Raw genomic sequence first — 20,403 nt, forward strand, 5'->3', positions numbered from 1 at the left:
GTTTTAAATGTGTGTTAAAATGAGGCATTTTCACAGTGGCTCAAAATAATTCTCTTAACTCCAGGGACTTAAATGGAAGAATTTAATGAAGTGCATTGTTTCCCGATTTAAATTCTTAGTTTGGGACTTGGGGAGCAAGACTTTGTGCAGAATCTCAAGGAAATGACTTGGTTTCAGTTTGCTGAAGTTCTCAGTGTGGTATGAGCTACTCAGCTATTGTGGTGCTGCTGCAGATTCTGAGTGGTTTTAAGGTCTCAGATTATCATGAGCCCAGACACAAATGCATGCAATAGATAAAGAATGGGAAAGATTCAGTTTGAAATTATGATATAAACACTAATTCCTAACATGATTATCTTGGTAATTTGAGCTCAAATAAGTAGTGTTTAGAATAATCTAAGCAATTATCTGTTTTCTCTCATCCCTTGTTTTCTGTAAAAATGCATATTCCTTGCCCCTTTTATGCCATTTGTCTGGGCACTCTCCCTGTCTGCAATCACCCATAACTGAAGAAGCAGTGCTGAGTGACTGAAGAAACAAACAATGTCCAAGGGACAGAAATATATGTATATTTATATTTTAAGAAGTCAATGTTTCTCCCTCATCTCACAGTATTAATTTCCAAATTCATCCTTTATTCTATATACTATTCCCTATATAACCTAAATATTAATGGAAGAGTATAAACATGCTTCTTGCCTGGTCAGAGGAAATAGGCATCATGAAGTTTGCTTTCAGAGCTACTATCTGTCTGTCAAATTGTCTGAAAATGGCATGCAGTTTCAGATGTTTTCAGTGAGGCTGGTGATTAGTCAAAAGTCTTGAAAACAATTCATTATAATACTGGGATAACAAAAATATTTATGCATTTCAGACATAAAGGAGTCCAGTATTTATTACACTGTAATAATTTTTTATACAGCTTATAGAGACATAAATGCAAGATTGAATCACTGGAGAACTGTAATCCTTCAAATAGAAGTGAGGTGTTTCTTGAAAGAACTATTTGAACACTGGAAGGACACAATGTTTTTAAATTAAAAACCATTCACTCAAAAGTCAGAAAACTCACTATGTTCAGCAACAAAAGTGAAGAAATCCTCAGAATTAATTCTAAAGAATAAAATTAATATTGATAGAAAGTCTGTCTTTTCAAAATGAACTTCTTTCTTTCTTATGGCCTAAGTTATCTCTTATACTTAATTTTCCATCATATAGATGATGAGAAACTCTCAAGGTCTGGTATAGAAATCATGGTAAGAAATTAACTTTTAAAATTAAAATTGCCAGTTTTTCTATATAAATCACCTACTTATGTATATCTTGCAAATACAAGCAGAATTTTTGGTAGGACAATAGATTTATGTATGTATTTTGAACAATTGGATTCAGTGATAATTTTTAAGCTCTAGTTTGGAATAGTACCTAAAATGTGACTGGGAATTATTCCCAGATTCAACAGTAAGAAGAAATATGGGAAAACAAATTAATGAAGACTAATGTGTATGAACTGCCTGCTGTCTATTCAGTTTCAATAAAGGTGCTTCTCTAAGGGATCTAAAATGCTGAAATTTTTCTTCTGGTCTAGAAATCTCAAAGTATAAGACTTGTGAGATATTCAGGAATAAATATCTTATATTGTGATGAAACGAAGAAGATAAAAAGAAGATGAGATTGGAGACCAAGGAAGGATCAGAACTTAAATTTTGCTATTGATTTTGTAAAAATGGGAAAACTGAGCAGCAGAGTCACAAGACTGTTTTGAAACCCTGATGTTTTATGCCTTTGTCACTGCTGTTACGTGCATCGTGAAGTTGTGTTTGAGATTCAGCCAAACTTCTGCTAAAAATCAAGTGAAGCTTGCCTCCTTTAGGTTTCTTAACAAACTTAACTGTGTTTGTTAAAAGGGTTGTTAGGGTTCACAAATGTTTTAAATTAACTTGGATGCACCCGGCTAGAAATCACATGAAACGTGTTATTTTAAAAGTTTTGTTTGCTAAGAAAAAAAAAACCCTTTAGCTTTTGAGGTTGACTTTGTTCTGACTTTTTATTCACTGACCATCAGTCTCCTGGAAGGGAGTGAGATTCAGATCCCAGATATTGTTCTGGAATATGTGTGGAGTGAAAGAGAGAGCTCTGGTACCAGTTTTCCTGGTTTTCTGTCGCTGGTGCTGTACAGAACACGTCTGGGGCTCTGCATGCAGGTCCATATGTGGAGAACTGGGCAGGATAATTACCAACCTGTCTGCTTTAAGTGTTCAGGACTCCAGGAGGTGGGGATATTGCAAATAAAAGCTTAAGACAAATAGTTTTTATTTGTTAATTAAGACCAGCTGATCTATATACTAAAAAGGAAGAAGGACCAAGAACTCTTTCAAAGATGATAAGTAGACTGAGCAGTGTGCAACTTGAATTTGAAGATTTGTCCAAAGCCATAACTCATTACAATAAGAAAAAACCCCCTTTGTTTAAAAATTCTTTTCTTTCCAGAGTTACTCAAGAAACAGTATTTTATCCCAGTGATACCAGGGCTTGCTAACATGTCAGGATATTTGGCCTTGAGGATTATAAGACTGGATGCTAATGCTACATCTTATTTTTTTTCCATCATCTATCATCTCCCTAAGTTCAGAAGCTCTCCCAACTTCTTGCACAAAGCAATTAGGAACTACTGCCAACCTCAGTTCCTCCTCTTCCATGTCCTCATCCCTTGTCAAAAGAGAAAGAAGTAATATTAATACATTCATTTTTAGCTGAATTCTGGGAAGCATTCTTTGAGAAAAAGCTGACCTTTACCACTCTATATTACCTTCACTTTTCCTTCTTTAAATCTGCAGTTACTGGAGTAACTTGTGGCTTTTTCTCAGTTTCTTACTGAAGTAATTTCTTTCTGCCTACTGAAACCAAAACATTTAAGTTATGCTTCTTGATTTCTCTCCCTTTCCAAGCATACAAAAGTTTTCCACTAGTTCTCAAACAGGCTTCATTTTCTCCTCCTTCCAAAGTGTCAAATTTTCTGTTCTCAAGTGCCCTGTTTCTCAAGATTTGTTATAGGAAGATGTGAAAAACAGAACAAAACCTTACATAATTTGGAGCTACATGTACTTCAGAGAATGTTTCTTTAACTTTCTTCAAGGAAATTTTAATTTTCTCTGAATTTTCAGTGGAAGCTTTGGCTGTCAATCATTTCAAGTCTCTCCAGTTCTGTTGAACATCTTTGCCACCACACTCCATTTAAAAGTTGAACTGATCTACTTATTCTAGAGTTGGACTGTTTATCACAGATGATAGGATGATTGAACCAAATACAAAATCACCCTATTCATGACAGCCCATATTGCTTATTAATTGTTAGCATCTTAGTATGTTTGCTTGAAATATGCCCCTCATGACTTTCTTTTTTTGTACTCTCCCATTACCTTCTTTATCCAAAGCTGAATTTATCCAGACTTGGCAGTAATGGATTTGACAGTTTCACTAAATCTGCAGGGAATTGCATTTGCTTATATCACGAAGAAATTAACTTTGCTGAATGGAGAAATTGTGCCCTGATGTTTGTAGCATGAAGAATGGTGTAAAAAGTTAGGGTGAACTCCCAGTATTTTCAGGATTCACCTAGTAGGAGAAATGGATGAGGTAAAATACAGCTATCATTTTACCTCATGGAAGAATTGAAAGCAAAGTGATATTTTAATGGGCAAAAAAGCCTCAATGACTGCATGATCAGAACATTCTCTTAAAAATAAAGTGGATTTCTTAGATTCTATCCCATGAAATTTTAATTAGTTGCATTGATTTAGAATCTAAGCCAGATTATTCAGTGCTGGGGTATAAAGGTTGGAAAAAAATTAGGTGAAAAATGTGGGTAACTTTGGCACTGCTGAAAGGACAGGAAAGGGTGATGATACTGCCACTAAGAAGCAGAGGTACGTGCAGGCACTGAAGGGATTTAACATGGCTCCAACAGGATTTAGCTGAGGTGCAGCTGCCAAGAGTTGCACCCAGAGAACCTGTTCAGTGCCTGTGCTTTCTGACACACTGGTCCTACTAGCACATTGTCTTGGCTTGCAATACAAGATGTGACCAGAAAAGTGTATTCTATCACCATCTCTTGAAGCCGGGTGTGGCAGTGATCCTCATCTCCACGGCACATATTATCTGCTAATGGGCCATCTTTAAAACAAGGTGGGGCAGTCATCTTTATCTTTTCCACAACCCATCCTCCCTCCAGGAAGAGATCATCTGCTGCTGGGCCACTGAGTCCCACTGTGTGACTGATAAAATTACATCATCCCACTGGGAGATGCTCCAGCCAGGGGGAGGAGCGAAGCCTTTCCTACCTAGATAAAAACTGAGATTTTGGACAGCAAGATACCTTCTTTACATTGGACTCCAGAGGAAAGCCAGACCTTTCCACATCATCCCTGGACCTTCAGAGGAAAACTGCACTTTCTACAGGAGCACTGCTTCAGCTGAACCACATCTGCCACTGCAGGAGGATGCAGCCACCATTTAATGGGACTGCTACCAACACCCTGACTGACAGGGTGTCAGGTTGTATTCTGACTCTGTCAGTGTTTTGGGATCATTCTTTGTAATACTGTATTTTTATTTTAATTTTCCTAGTAAAGAACTGTTATTCCTAATTTCCATGTCTTTGCCTGAGAGCCCCTTATTTTCAAAATGAAAATTGAAGGGAGAGGATCTACGTTCTCCATTTCAAAGAGAAGCCCCTGCCTTTACTGGCAGACACCTGTCCTCCAAACCAGGACACACATTGGTCACCAAAGCACCAGATTTGAACTGACAAGCTCTCACAGAGAGCAGAGCATAGTGCAGATATTCTGAGTGGCTGTGCTTACATAAAACCAGCAGCTGATGGGTTACAAAATTCTGGATTCAGACTTGCTGTGTGAAGAGCTGATGCTGGTGTGAGGCAGGAGGGATGAAAAGCATCTCTCTTTCTGCACTCCTCAAGGGCATGCAGTCCCATGCTTCTCATCCAAAGTGCCTGTGGCTGCTCAGCTTAGGCTCTGCTCTCATGGAACATTTGTACCACCACCACACCTTCCATGGCAGCTCTCTGCCTCAAATTACCTCCTCCTGACAGTGGGACAAGGAGAATTTAGCTTGATTGTTTCTTAAATTGAGATTGGACTAAAGCAAGCCTTGTTTTGCCTTGTGGAAAGGGATAATAATTCTGATAATTTCCAGCACCTAAATTCACGAGAGTAGAAGTAGGATCTTGATCTTAGGCAAAAAAAAAAAAAAAAAATCATATCATCCTAGTGTAGCTGTTAAAAATCTGACCAGTTTGTTAAAAAATTGAGAGAAATGAAGTTCAGTGTTATTCATGTGTGCAGCACAAACATTCCATCCTCCCCTGGTGCTTCTGCAGCAATCATAGAGCAAATCTTCTCTTTAACACAACAACCTAATCTGCAGCTGGCCTGAGTAGTACTTTCCTTTTAAACCATTTTTTCACTTTTTGGGGATCTCCTGACATGGTGGAACTGCTTCTCCATGCTGTCAGGGTTACTCATGGACAGAGATAAGGACTACCAGAGGAGGTTAGAGGATCTCAGGAAGACATGGGAGAGTTTAAAATTGGAGAAAAAATAAGAACACAGAGGAGGAACAACAGAGATGAAAGTGTTGAGGATAGAGAAGCTAATGAGATCACAAGACAGGGCAGAGGCCTCTGTGATAGGGTGATAAAAACAAGAATCAGAGTCTAAGTGGAAAATAAGGAGTAATTAGAAGAAGAGATGGGGTAATCTGAGAGAGGGTGGAGATTTTTGGAGTCATCACAGTGTTAGTACATGGAAATGAAGCCAAGAACTGCACGTCCTAATAATTTCTTTGCCGTTTTTGCTGTGAGACCTTATGGCAAATTAAATGCTTTGTCCAACACAGGGGTCATCCACCCCCTTTACACATAGATTGCAGAAAGAAAGCTGAAATTTTAAGACAGGTCAGGCCACTCTGAATGCCTCACAATGCTCATATTTTTAGAGGAGAGCTTTTACAGAACTGTCAGGTGTGAGAGCTCAGAGCTCCTGCAGACCAGAAATAACAAACAGGGAATCTAGGGGATAAAGAGTTATCACCCAGTGATAGGCTTTTATATTTCTAGAATTAATGGTGTTTGAGAGGAAAAGAGATGTTTTACAAGCATGGAACTGTTCCAGAGAGAATATATTCTGCTGTGTGCTAACAAACTGCTATTCATTACATACTGCAAGGATGAAAAGAGGTAGAGTAAAATGCTTTTGGGGAATAGAAATAGCTTCCACTCATAGAGGAGACTTACTTTCACAGCAGTGTTTGTTTGGAACAAAAATGTGTGCTATGTCAGTAGCTATAGCTACAGATATTTAATAAACATACAAATACACATATGCAAATGTAGATATTTATAGATTCCCACTCTCAATTTGCAAAATCTCCTGTGTAAAGCTCTGTTTGAAGTATAGCAGCTTCTTGGATATGTAATATCATTAAAAAGTTTGAAGATGTCATTTCACTTATATCTTTATTTTCTTTAGCTCAAAGACAATTGAGAAATTTAATAATGAGTCTTTGCATGTGGTGGTAGTCCTCTGATCTGGAAGCCCTTAAAAATTTTCATGACCTTAGTCAGAGAAGAAGCTGCCTGAAGAATAGGAAAGTTAATCTACAAGTGTCTGATCATTATTAGGTTCATCATTGTTTGTCAAGATATGGAAATTCCTGATTGTTGAATAAATTATATAATATAAACCTTTGTTTTTAAATAATTGTTTGAATACTGTTAACATCTCTCAAGCTCATTGAGAAATATAAATTATCTAGTAGTTGTTTTGAGATATTATAACAAATCTCACTGTCTACTAAGCTCCTATGTGGGCAGCAATCTATTCAATGCTGAATATATTCTTTTAAAAATAGCTTAATTGGGAAAGGAATTATACATTTGTATTTAGCATTGAAGATACTTTATGAAATTGTACTTGATTTTTTGAAATAATGATGTCACTAAACCAAGAAAAAGTTTGATTAGTAACCTTAAGGATTTATAAAATTTTTCCCTTTCAATCACAGGCTGGGGTTTTCTCCATTTTGCCCATCACTGTAACAAATACAAAACACATTAAAGGGTATTGTGATGAAATATATTTCCATTCAATTACCTAAAATCCATTGTAGGACAGCCCAGACTTTTAGCTATTCAAACAAAACTTTTACTCTGAAGTAAATTTCTCTCTGTCCTGCACGTTGGAGACCAACCAAAATAAACTGACAACACATCATGGCCCTTAGGAGGTGCTGTAAGGAAAGAGATTTATTGTATTTTTCTTTTGAAAATGAGGGTTTTAAAAACATTTACAGCAACTGAATGAGATGTGGGATGGTAGCATGAAAACTGTGAAGCATATTGATGTTATTCAGTGTTTAGAAAGAATACAACAAACTGTAAATATTTCAAAAATCACCAAAAATAATTGGTTTTGGTAAGTATAATTTGTGATGTTACCTTGTAAGGATGTGCACATCTGCCTCTCCACTCTTTCTCTTTTTTTTCCTTTACTTCCACCTAATTAGTAAAGCTGCTGCCTTTGTAAGTAATAGCTCCTGGAGGCAGGTGTGGATCTGTCACTTTATTGAGATCAGAGTTAGAGGGTGGTGATCTTTGAAGGAGGACAATTAATAGAGACACTTTTGACATCAAATGAGGTTTCTTTCAGTTTCAGAGCTTTCATATGCTCTGATCTACAGAACTATCCCTTTATGCTCTGTTTCCTTTCTAAAGATGACCATAACTGTGATACATTTTGTAAGAATGGTTTATTTCCTTAAGCATACATTACATGTCCTTCCCCTTTTTCCTATGGGAAGGACTTTTCATTCTTGAAGAAGGTTTTGAGTCCCAAAATAGTCTAGCCAGACTCCTTATTTTGGACTTTGGAAGCTGTGACAGACACTTCCTCTGCCCTTGGTTATGTGTTAGAAAGACCATGACAGATATGTGAGTTACTTGGCCCTTTTACACAGTGACTCTTTGGAAGGGGATTACCAAAAAGACAGTGGATTAATACCCACAGAGCTGTTTGTTGGACTGCTGCTGGTGAGTGTTGGCTTTCACACTGCTGGGGGAGGTTGCTGAGACAAATTCATGCCCTTGTTAAGCCAACAGTTATCAAATGGAGCAGTTGCCTGCTGTGTTGAGGAAAATGCAAAAGCACATGCATCATTCAAATATGCATTTACAAAATATATGCGTGTTGTTTCAAATACATGCAGTGATTGTGTAATGGCAAAACAGGTTTGCCCCAGAAAGGCTAAATTCAGAACAGTCTCGTGTCTCAGAGCACTAGGTTGCCTCTAGGTCAGACCAAGTGGCAATAAGAATGGAAGTGAAGCTACAAATGTCTCATTGGATTTAAAGCCTCTGTTGTTCTGGGTTACATTTGAGTGAACTTCACTGATTTAAGAATATTTATATAATACTCCCTCAGAAACAGAAAAAAATCAGTTTCTTACCATGACTCATTTCAACTATAAATTCTAACTACATTTTTACAGTACAGTGTTTGGATAGCTGTCCTAAACAATAAAACTGGTTCATATATCAGGAACAGATGCTGGCCTGGGATACACTGTAAAATGAATAAACAGTTTTATCATTCTCCTAAAGCTCTGAATGACCTTCCTAAGCAGATAGACAAAACTGGGTACCAAATACAAATCTTATCAGACTACTGGAAGGCTAAATGCATTTTAACTGACTCATAATGCTGGCTTAACTCTCTTATCTATGCTGAGTTATATCCACAAAAAAATGCAGAATATAAGAATATCAATGCAGACAAAAATAGGCATAGATGAAATAATTGAAAGAGGAGATAGAGTAAATTTAAAAAACGAAGTTGTAGAAAAGGAGAATCACATTTCATCGAGTAAACACTAAATCAGAATGGAACTTAGTTCATCCTATCTACAAGAAGTAGTGTATCATGAAGACAGTGATTTGGAATTTACTCTGAAAACATAGTCCTAGGAGCAAATTCTGCTTCTTTTGGAAGTTTATTCTTTCAGTTCAACAGAATTAACATTTGGCACATAACAAAAAGCATCTAGATTTCTTTAACAGCTTATTGTGCTCACTAAGTCTTTCAATCAAGAAAAGACAAATTTATTTTTGTGGCTGGTTTTGGATGTGGCTATGAATTATAGTCATGTTTAAATATATTTCCCTTTCCTTTTATAGATTTATGCTGAAAGTCTTTGTTTTTCCTCCTGAGGATGGTTTTTATTCTCATGACTAGCCTACCACGTAATGTCAGTGGCAGAGTACATGGAAATTACACTGCAAGTGTTACTAGCAATGGATTTCTTTAAAGCAGTTTCCTCTCACCAATCCCTAAACCTTTAATGCTAGAGAGTGAAGCGTACACTTGTACTGCCAGGAATGAGAGCCCAAGACTTTAGGATGGATTATCTGTATCTCTCTGGCAAGCAGAGAAGTGACAGATGAAAACATAGCTGTCTCACAGCTTTTACTCTTCTGCTGTCTTCTTTCAGTGAACTTAAAAGCATGCAGAGAAGCCCATACTTCTTCACAATTCTCAACATTTGTGCCTGCAGAACTCCTTTGAAGAATGCTTGATGGTTGGATGGGCAAAAACAAGATGAAACTATACTTGAGCAAGGCAATTGTGTAAACAGAACTCTGTTTAGGAATCTGGGATGTTACTTAGTGTAATATGTTTTGGCTGAAAGGACATCTTGAAATAATTTATTTGACTCTGGAGTTCTCAAGAGCACTCAGGAATTCTTACTGCACGTCCATTTGCCCAAAGAATAACTCCTGTTGTCTGTTGTAGAGAGACACCATCACCACCAAGTGAATGACAGTCTTGACATCAAACTACATTTACTGCAAAACATTTTAAATAACCCTCTGTCACAAAATAAAATCATCTCCTCAACCTGATGAGTGACTGCAGCTACAGCCTCCTCGCTGTAAATGCTTTGCTGTCAGGGCAGTGAGAGGATATGCTGCAGCATGCTTTGTTATAGGATGAAGCAGAACAGTGTGAAAGAAAGGCTTTTGTTGTGGTGTCTGTGTGCCTGAATCAGTGGGAATCACTGAAGATAGAGGGGGACACCAGGATCACGACAAGCAAGGGTGGTATTGATTCCTAACATTATATTTTACTGTTCTTTGCCCAAAAGATCAGAGCACCCTCTCCTTTGAAGGGTTATCACATTGGTGAGTCTAGTCTGAGAAACTTGGATTCCCTATGACTCTTGATGGGGTTCATTATTGGAAGAGGCAAGTAAATGAAAATAAAGCCTTTGGCTGACCTGCAGTTGCTTCACTCTTGGCTAAATGCTTTTAAATATGCAGTAATTTATGCTTTATTCTTCCAGTAGAATTCAGGAGCAATGTGTAGGATAGTATAAAGGACACCTTTTTCCTTGTGATTGAGTCTTCTTAAGACATCTTTTTTTCAACACATATGGAAGAGATGACATTGGTGTAATCCACAAATGCTGGGTAGGAGTGCCAGGGAAAGAAGAGTTGTGCACACTGATGAGGAAGGACTTTTTCAAATGTGACCCTGCATATCCTGAGGATGACTAGCCAAATTATTACCCATATTTTTTGGGTCAGTGTTGAGCAGGAGTGGAAATGAAGACAGCTAACACATGGTTCTCATTTAACTGAAAGCATCTTCCAAAATGATGCTTCTCACTGCCTGAAGGGGTTGAATGTGAGTAAGAATGATCACTGAGAATACCTGGGTAAATAAAGAGGTTGAAGAGCATTAACTGCACATTGTAATGTTAATTTAGTGCCCCTTTCTGGAAAGCATTGCCATTTGCCTTGATGTTATTGAAATCTGGATTTATAAATCCAGTGCAAATACCTTAACCAGGTGTGGTGCCAGAAGAAGGTCTCTTATAACACTTTGACACTTACAGAGACATTTATAAGCCTGCAAGCAGACAGCACAGACTTGTCTTGCTATGGTATGACACCATGTTGAAAGAAATTTTATTTTTCTATGGGTTTGCTGCAGGGGGAAGGAGCGGGGGAAGGAGTGTCGAGTGAAAGTTCCTCCTGTGGAATGGCTTAAAAGAGAAAAAATACAAGGGTGAAGTCCATGAAGTTTGAGATCACTGTGACTAAGAAGGAGCCTTGATGACCCCTGATGCATGGCCTCACACAAGTTTCAGAGCAGTTAAATGGTCACACACTGAACAGTGACATTTCAAAGCAGTTACTGGGCTGTGAAATTCAATATATCCATGAAGAGAAACACCAGGAGAGAGTGACTTAGAAGGATTAAAAAATTAACTCTCATTTTTAGGAGAAGTCATGACTGTCTTTTCTGAAGTCGTTTCTAGCAGATGAATATGAAAATTCTGTAAATTCTGTCATATTCTCCTACTGCAAATAGGATTTCTGACAATTTCACTGACTATACTAGTACTCAGCAGTGGAAATAGCAAAAAAAATTATTATTGTTAAAAGTTAAAACCAGATAAAATCATTTTACTAACTATATTATCTATGTAGTATTAAGCAAGGTTTTAAAAAGGAGTAGTGTTGCATATTGTGCTTCAGTTTGTTTAATAATATATTATGTGAATTGTCTCAAAATGTTAAAATCAGCTTGAGGTCAGAATTTAGCCAAGACTAACATATTGAAATGTAATGCCACCTATAAAACATGTTGTTTAACTATTCTTTGGCTTATGTTTTCTAGCTTGTACACGTACCCTATTTCATAGAGTCACAGAATACCAGGTTGGAAGGAAATCTCACAGATCACCTGGTCCAACTTTACTTGTAAAAAAACATGGTCTAGATAACATGAACTACTTTGTCCAGCTTAATTTTAAAAGATTCCAATGTTGAAGAATCCACCACTTCTAGAGAGGATTACTTCAATGGCTGATTTTCTCATAGTGAAAAATCACAACTTTTGTTATTGTTGCTTTGAAGTTTCTGTGAGGAGTGTGTTTTTTCCTATTATTATTTCAGGTTGATTTTCATAACCTTTCTGGAAGTCCAGGGAACGTGATAATTTTGTCTAACAGATCTGCCAAATATGTGCAATGAGGTTGCTCTGAAATGAAGACAAGCACTGAAGACTTCTCAGTTCAGAGTTCGACTGATAATTTATTCTCATCACTTTGCTCCTCTGTGTGTTAGCTCTGATGAAAGTTAACTGGAGGCAGCAGTTGCAAAACAGTCTAGAAATATTTATTCCTTTGTTTAAATGAACTTGCATTCCTCTTTTGTATATTTTTTGCATCTTCTGTTTATTTAAGTGCTTAGGTTTTGTTGACATGTCTGTTCTTGGGAATGAATTCCTAAGCACCAGCCTACTCTGGCTCAACAGGCTCAACCCTGCACCAGCAATTTCTCTTGTCAGGTACACTTATTCTTTCTGTTATGGTAATGTCAGTGAAGTAGCCACCTTACACTGAAAATTTAAACAGATGGAGGTCAAAAACAAGTTCATCACTTCAAAAAAATCAGTGAATGGACAGCTCATTATTGGTAAGCTTCAGTGTTTATTCTTTGCAGTTAAGCATAGTGACAATTGAGGGCAGTGGGCAAGGAACCATGCAGTAAAACATTATTTTTCTAGTCTGTTCATCTCATAAGATGTGATAATCACTACTAACACCAGTGAAGATAAGGTAATAAAAAACCTTTTTTGGTTTGTTTCACAAGCTTTGTTCTTTATTTGGTATTTGTTGTGTCTCCAAAGCACCTCTAAAATGACAGTTCAGACAATCTCTGATAGCAAGAAAGTAACATCATAAAAAAACCCAAACCTCTGAGTGAACTTTCTTTCTTTCTTTTTTTTTTGCTTTCTCCTTGGAGGGGAAGAGGGATAAACAAATATGGCTTGCTGTTCAGACTAAACTAAAAATTAATATTCACAATATTCAGAGATAGACTTTGGAAAAGACATTCCAGATGTTTAACACCAGAGGTGAAGAGGCATCTTTCTGCTTCTGAGAAGCCTGTAAGTATTTCTGGAGGGGGACAAGTGCAAGAAGAAGGCATCTGACACTGATGCATAAAAAATTACCTGCATATTCTGATTCTCAATTTGTTTGATGGGGACCCTTCCTATGGGCAAGTTGGTTTGCAGAGGTACCTAGGGAAAAGCCAGTGTCTCCCTGAGGAGCAGACCCATTCTCACACTGACTTTAATGGGCTTATTGTCTGTTTTGAATATGTACATGGGAGGTTAGACCTGGGAAATGATGCTCTATTTCCTTTTTGGCTGTGCTAGATGGGAGATAGGGCTGGTATGAGACTTTGTGGTCCCCAAGAAAACAATGATCCCACCAGTTTTGAGGGCAAGGACTGTGGTCCTGTCATAGCTGGGAATGATGCCTGTCCAACTCGGATTGGAAAGGATCCTGGTAGCTATAGCACAAAAAAAGTGTTTGTGTTATGACTAAAGAGATGAAGAAGATGTCTAAAGTGAAAAAGTAAGCCTTTCAGCTGCTGTTAAGTAATACATTTTTCCCCTTTTGAAAGTGTTTAGAGGGAAAAAGAACTGCAAAATTCAATATATGTATTTTGCTGCTATATAAAAAAGCAGGTAATGATAGAAGATTATTCATAGTAAAGAAGTCTTCACTCTAAAATGCTGTGCTTCAGAAAAAACAAAACATTGATATCATTGAAGAGTAGTCAGAGAAAAGTGTTTACTGATGAATGAATGAGCATAAACAAGATTCTGCAATTTTCTCTGCACAATACTTGGAAATGCATTTAAAATTGAAAAGTACTTTAGCAAATTAGGTTGATCATTGGAGCATCATCTGAGCAAATTTTAATCTTGAACCAGTTTAGTGAAACCCTTTAGACTGCCATGAAATGAAACTGTAAGAGGAGCTATCCAACAATAATGTCAAAGACTTGCATTCTTGATTATTTTGCAGAGCTTTATGAGATAAACAATTTTTTTCCCGTTAAATAAAATATGGGAATAGCATTTGATTCCTAGTTTCTGAAAATACACAGAAGTTACAAATATATATGTATATATCATGAGAAAATATTTTTATATATTCATATATATATATATATATATAAGCACAATCAGGAATATAAAAAGAGATTGCTCCTCTTGAGGAAGAGATGCAGAAAGCAGAGCTGATGGAAGGTTTCAGAATACCTCTGTGTCATTTGTTTGCCAAATGGGTTATGCATAAAAGGAATTTGCTTAGCACCCAATGGTGAATAGATTGAACAGGATATACATTCCTGCTCCTAACCTCTTTTAAATGAGCAGCACCAGGGGAGAACACTTGGCTGAAACACTACTTTCATCTTCAGTAATCCAGTGGGATGGAAGTTGGAGCCCTTTCAAGACTGCCTGCCAGCCTTGATGTGAGTGAATATTTTTTTCTGAGCAAGTCCTATCTTGTGCAGCTCAGCTTGACCTGGAATGTAAGTCCAGCTACAGGTTTTGCTTAATGGCCAATTAACTGCTTCTGAACTGTTGTATTTGTTTGCCATGTTTGATCAATAGTCAAGACAAACACTTTCCAGACATGTTTAAGTCGCTCCAGCTGTTCCATATTATGTTGATTGGTCATGTAACTCACAGCACTGCTTCTGTTCTTTGATAGTGTGACAAAAACAATTAAATCAGACAAAAAACTAGTATATAACTAAAAATGGCACATATTTATTCACATAATCATTGTTTTGCCAAACATTTAGTGTTTAATCACATCTGTGTAATAAAAGACCTCGTAAAAATTCCTGATCTCCCATTTCATTTGTAAGGGTGTAAATGTAAGTTTTCTTTGATTATAGAGGAAATCAGTATAATAATCAATTTGGCTTTGCTTCTGCTGGGAATGAAAGGTGTGCTCTGGTTTCTCTGGAAACAAAATTAAACATGAGATTGTTCAACTTACTAATTTTTCTTTTAAGAAGGGCAGTGAAATAGCTAAGAAAATTTTAAAGATAATCTTAAAGTGGACACTCTTTTACCTTAGGTTGCTCTAAATTAAGAACAAAAAAACTAGTTGTGGTATCTGTGTTCTGCTAAATACTTTTCTTGGTACTGATGCTAGAATATCTATTTCTTCATGCTCAATGGAATTGGCATTCAGTGTCACAAAACCATTTTCCTTGAGTAAGATATCAAATTGATATCCAACATAATGCATCAAAGTGATAATTTGTGAAATTTCTATGAAAGTTCACTACGAATTTGGGAAACAAATTGACCCTAACACTATTTACAGATTAGGATGAAAGCGAACAACACTAAATTGCTTTATTTTTATGCTACCTGAGTTTTGACTTATTTTCATTTTAACAGTGACTGGTGAGGAAAATACCTTATTTTACTTCGTTCTTCGTGGAATTGTTGTATATGAGCTTTCAATGACAACCCATTTCTAAGGGAATAAAAAACATGGAGACAGAAGCTAAAAGAAAAAGAATGTGAAACTAATCCTAGGACAAAGGAAGTTAAGATTTTAGTTGCAAAGATGAATAGCTCCTTCCTCTGGAAATGTTTTCCTGCAGAGGACAGACTTTTGTTTGATAAAAATGTCTCTTGCTAATGTTGAGCTATGGCAATCCTGAAGCTCAAGTAGAAGACCTGTGGTTTCTAGGAAAGCTGGACAGCTTGGACAGCTTTATCTCTACAGTTGATATTAATGGAATGTCATGATAAAGTGACTGGGAACAGGTTGTTCCCTATCTCTGGGCAAGATGCAGCAGGATTAAAATCCCATCCCTAGAGGTAAACATGGATTTTGCATGTTATGCTGAGTTAACCTAAGGTGCAATGACCAATATTCCACCCAGTTTCAGGTGTGCAGAGAAGATAAGAACTGAAAATAGCAACAGCTAGACAAGTGGAAAGATGTGGGCAAGATGCAGTTATGGTGAGGGACCTGAAGCAGCAGTACCCTATCTATGAATTACCTTTTTGCAGATATTAAATTAATAGCTTGTATCACCTCCTAACATTTCTAAATTGACCTAAGATCATCCATTGAAACTGCTTATGTACTATTATAGTTTAATTTCAATGCATAAGAAACTCAAACCTAGTGGCCTTCTATGATGGAGTGACTACATCAGTGGGCAAAGGGAGGGCTGTGGATGTTATTTATCAATTCTGTAAAGCCCTTGACATGGTTTTCTACAATACCCTTCTCTCCAAATTGGAGAGAGATGGATTTAATGAGCAGACTGTTAGATGGATAAGGAAGTGATTGTATGGCTCAGAATCCCAAAGGAAATCAATGACAAGTGGTGTCCCTGTGGGGTACAAATTAGGAACAGTGTTATTTAATGTCTTCATTAATGGTATAGATGAAGGAATTCACTGCACCTTCAGCAAGTTTGAAGATGAGACCAAGCTGAGGGATGCAGTTGCCAGACCCGAGGGTTGCAATGCCATCCTGAGGGACCTGGACAGAGAAGTGGGCCCATGGGAACCTCATGAGGCTTTGCAAGACCAAATGCAAGGTGTTGCACATGAATTGGGGCAACTCCTGCTATAAGCACAGCCTGGAGGATGAGCAGAAAGCTGCAAGAGCAGCCCTGCCAAGAAGCACATGAGGTTGCTGGCAGATGAGAAATTGAATATGAGCCATTGATGTGTGCTCACAGCCCAGAAAACCAATCACATCCTGCATCAAAAGCAGTGTGGGCAGAAGGGCAGGGGAGGTGATCCACCCACTTTCCTCTGCTGAGATCCCAGCTGCAGCACTGCATCCAGCTCTGGGTCCCCAACACCAGCTATTCAGGAGGGAATCTACCAGAAAGATACAGAGGGACCTTTTAGAAGAGCATGTAGTGACAGGACAAGGGCTCTAAACTGACAGAGAGTAGGTTTGGATTAGATATTAGATAGAAATTCTTTGCTAAGAAGGTGGTGAGGCACTGGAACAGGTTGCTCAGAGAATCTGGTGGTCAAGGCTGGGTTAATGGAGCTCTGAGCAACCTGGTTTAGTGAAAGTTGTCCCTGTAATTGGCAGGGGAATTGGAACTAGATATCTTTAAGGTAACTTCCAACCCAGGCCATTCTATGATCCTATGATTTTATCTATAACTAGATAAAGAAAACAGTGAAATCTTCAATTTTTTCCAAAATCTGGAATATTTTTTGTTATATTACAGCAAAACAATATATATTTTTAAGAGGCATCTGCAGTATATGCCTTTTTATAGTGCTTAAATTCAAACAATACAACCAGTCTGGAATTTTTCTACAGAAAACTTGAAGATCCTGAAGCAGATTTGTCAGCTTCTTTAATTATTAGAGGATGCTATGTTAATTTCATGTTCAAAGTAGGATAGGTGAAGGTGTGCAGTGTGAGACATTGGCCATGGCAGAGGTCTTAAAAGAAGAGGTCTATTACATGGGCAAAAAGGACTTTCAAACAAAAAGCCCTACTTTTCCAATGGGAGGGAAGATTTTTGTTGCTGTTTGACAGCACTGGCGAGCAAACCAGGTGCCACCAACTTTTAAACTCAGTTTTGAATGTTCTGTCAGAACACAACAGTTCTTGATTGATGTTGGCAGCAGTGGGATTGCAGTCAGGGCCTGGCAGAAGAGTTCAGTGTTAACTCCCCTGCTAAATCTCTTTATTCTCTAAGTCTCATCTGCAAAGGAAGCAATTTTTGTGCTTTCCTTCCTGAAAACTGTGACAGAGTCTGCTTCTCTTCAGCCCACCACCTCCAGGTCACGTTGCCAGATCCAAGTGACCATCAGATCTGTCACTAAGCCATGATCTATCTCTGGGAAACCTCATGGTGCTTTCTAGTGTCAAATGGTACAGCAGAGACGTCAACAGAAACAGTGCTGCTATCCAGGAACCCTTCCCCTCTTGTTTTCTTTGAACTCTGACTGTGGGAAGCTTTTTACTTTGCACGTGGCTTTGGTCACAAGGGACTGGCTTTTTCGCCTGTCTTGGTACAGTTCCCACAGTGATCTGACTTCTCAGTATGCCACAGAGGCCAGATGTGTGATGCCTGAAGTTTTCATCAGTTCTTAATGATATTTAGCACCTTGTTAAATTAAGAAATGAAAAAAAAAAAAAAACACAGTAAGGTGAGTGAAAAATAATTTTCATAGTGTATAACGAGGAGACAGTTAATTTTAGAGGGCAAATAAGAGTCACTTTGGATGGCTTCTAAAAGAGAAATACATATTAGATAGAAAAACTGCAAAACTCCTGAATTTGCAGTGTCTTTGGATGAAGTCTTTCACTGATTTTTGCTTTGTGATTGCACACTACTCTAAAATACACATAAAGGTATACATATATTATGCAGGCCACATGAGACTCAGACCTAGAGAATTAAATATTAACCTAAGCATTCTTTATTCAAAGCTCCAGTAATACAGAAAACAAATAACTGAAAATATCAGGAAACTTGGATAGAATAATGATGAATTTATATTGGCTTAGCTCCACTTGTTTCAGACACTCTTGACATTTTGTGGATAAAGTTGGTAACATTCATTCTGAGTTATCTGCTCCTGTTAAACCACACATATCTTGCAGGGGAGAAAATGTGTCATCTACTGAATTTCTTGGTTCTCTGAGTCCTTACAATAACACTGTGCCCCTGATGTTTCACTAGAGTGGTGAAGGCAAATATTGGGTGAGTTCCTCTATCAGGGAAGGTGATAATCCCCACCACGAAGGCAAATGTGTAACTAATCTTTAAAACCTGCCAGTCTTTGCTTAAGAAATCCAGGACATTAAGAGTTTAGCCAATAGACACTGTAAACTGTTCTTTCCTTGAGTAATAGGCTATCATAAACTGTGGCAACTACTTGGTGTCTAAATGCCTGAAAATCTCCCACTCTGGTTTGTGTAGGTGCCAGTGATAGAATATCTGAATTTTCAGGTGTGTGAGAAAAGGTAATTGTAGCCATTAGTGATTTTCCTTGTCTTGGGGAAGTGGGTAGGGAAAGAGAATGCCAGCTTTTGTGGTTTGGAATAAAAATTTAGCTCTTATGCAGTCTCAAACATTACAGGCAAGTGTTTTTTTCTCTGAAATATGAAGCATTGATTACCACATCAGCATTTATGGATGGTTTGTCATTGTAAAAGGTCACTTCCATTCCTGTATTTTCCTTCTCTTCTATAGGTTTTTACAGGGATTATTCTAATCTGGAATCATATGTACCTTGTGAGGTACAGGAACCACACATAATTCTTTCTGCAAGAGAGGGACAGGGTTTCAGCATTTGCTCCCTTGTGGTGACAACACTGGGCTAAAGGGTAAAGTCCTCAGGTTATGGGTTTTGCTTTTTGGTGACTGTACCACAGAGAAAAGGATACAGGTTCAAAAATAAGGCAGCTTTGTTTGGATATTTCTTGTCTTCTTGTTTTCTGCCTCACTCTATGTACCAGTGTGGCTGTTTAGCATGTAAATAGGTTAAACAAACACAGGAATTTACATGGACACTCTTTTGTTCTCAAAATCAAAGCATATAAACAGGACACTTTAAATGTAGTTTCTGCCAAGGGAGATACAGAGTATGTTTATATTGGGTCAGTAATGGTAGCCCATAGAGAACAAACACTTTGACAACAATTTATTGGGCTGTGCTATGATATTTTGTATTTAGTATAGCCTTTAGTAGCTGGGATGTTAAGAGTCATTAAGAAAGAGCCAAGCCCTCAGGGTTTGGCCAAACAATTTGAATCACACATTCCTTAAAGAATTAAAAATACTTGCACACAAGATGCTACATAAAAGGACTTAAAAAAGGTAGAAATATGAAAAAAAGTAGTTTGGTAAATAGCTTCCTTATATGAAAGTGCTTTAATAAGTGTCATTTGCTTGATTTACAAACACATTTGGATATAAAAATAATTGGTCTATTAATAGATGTATTAGGAAACACAAGAGCTAATTTTACAGCTGTTTCCTAATATCAGTCATGTTGACCTTGACATGTAGTGCAACAATTTCACAGAGGTTTTTTGTTGCCATGAAGATGAGGAAATTTTTCAAAACTCACGGAGAAGGAAAGAGGGACAGAGAAATGGATTTTCTGTCTAAATAAATCTTTTACCTTTTATTCATGTACTGTCAGGTGTTTACTCTCCTGTCATGATAGAGCAGAATCAAGAATTGTGTTAGAGTAGGGTAAACATCAATTAAGCTTGAAAAAGAAACAAAATCAAAGTAACCAGCAGATGATTCAGGGTGAAGGTTTAAATGAGAACCTGAAGATAAACGAGGAAAGAATAAAGGCAAAACAGGAGGAGTTGTGAAGCACAGGAGAGAGAGAGAAAGGAACAATACATAAAAACCTCTCAGAAATCCTATGGTGTGGATTTAAATTCACAGAACAGGACAATCAGCTACTTTAGGCTCAG

Source organism: Oenanthe melanoleuca, chromosome 2, assembly GCF_029582105.1.
Source record: "Oenanthe melanoleuca isolate GR-GAL-2019-014 chromosome 2, OMel1.0, whole genome shotgun sequence".
In the NCBI taxonomy this organism is placed as follows: domain Eukaryota; kingdom Metazoa; phylum Chordata; class Aves; order Passeriformes; family Muscicapidae; genus Oenanthe; species Oenanthe melanoleuca.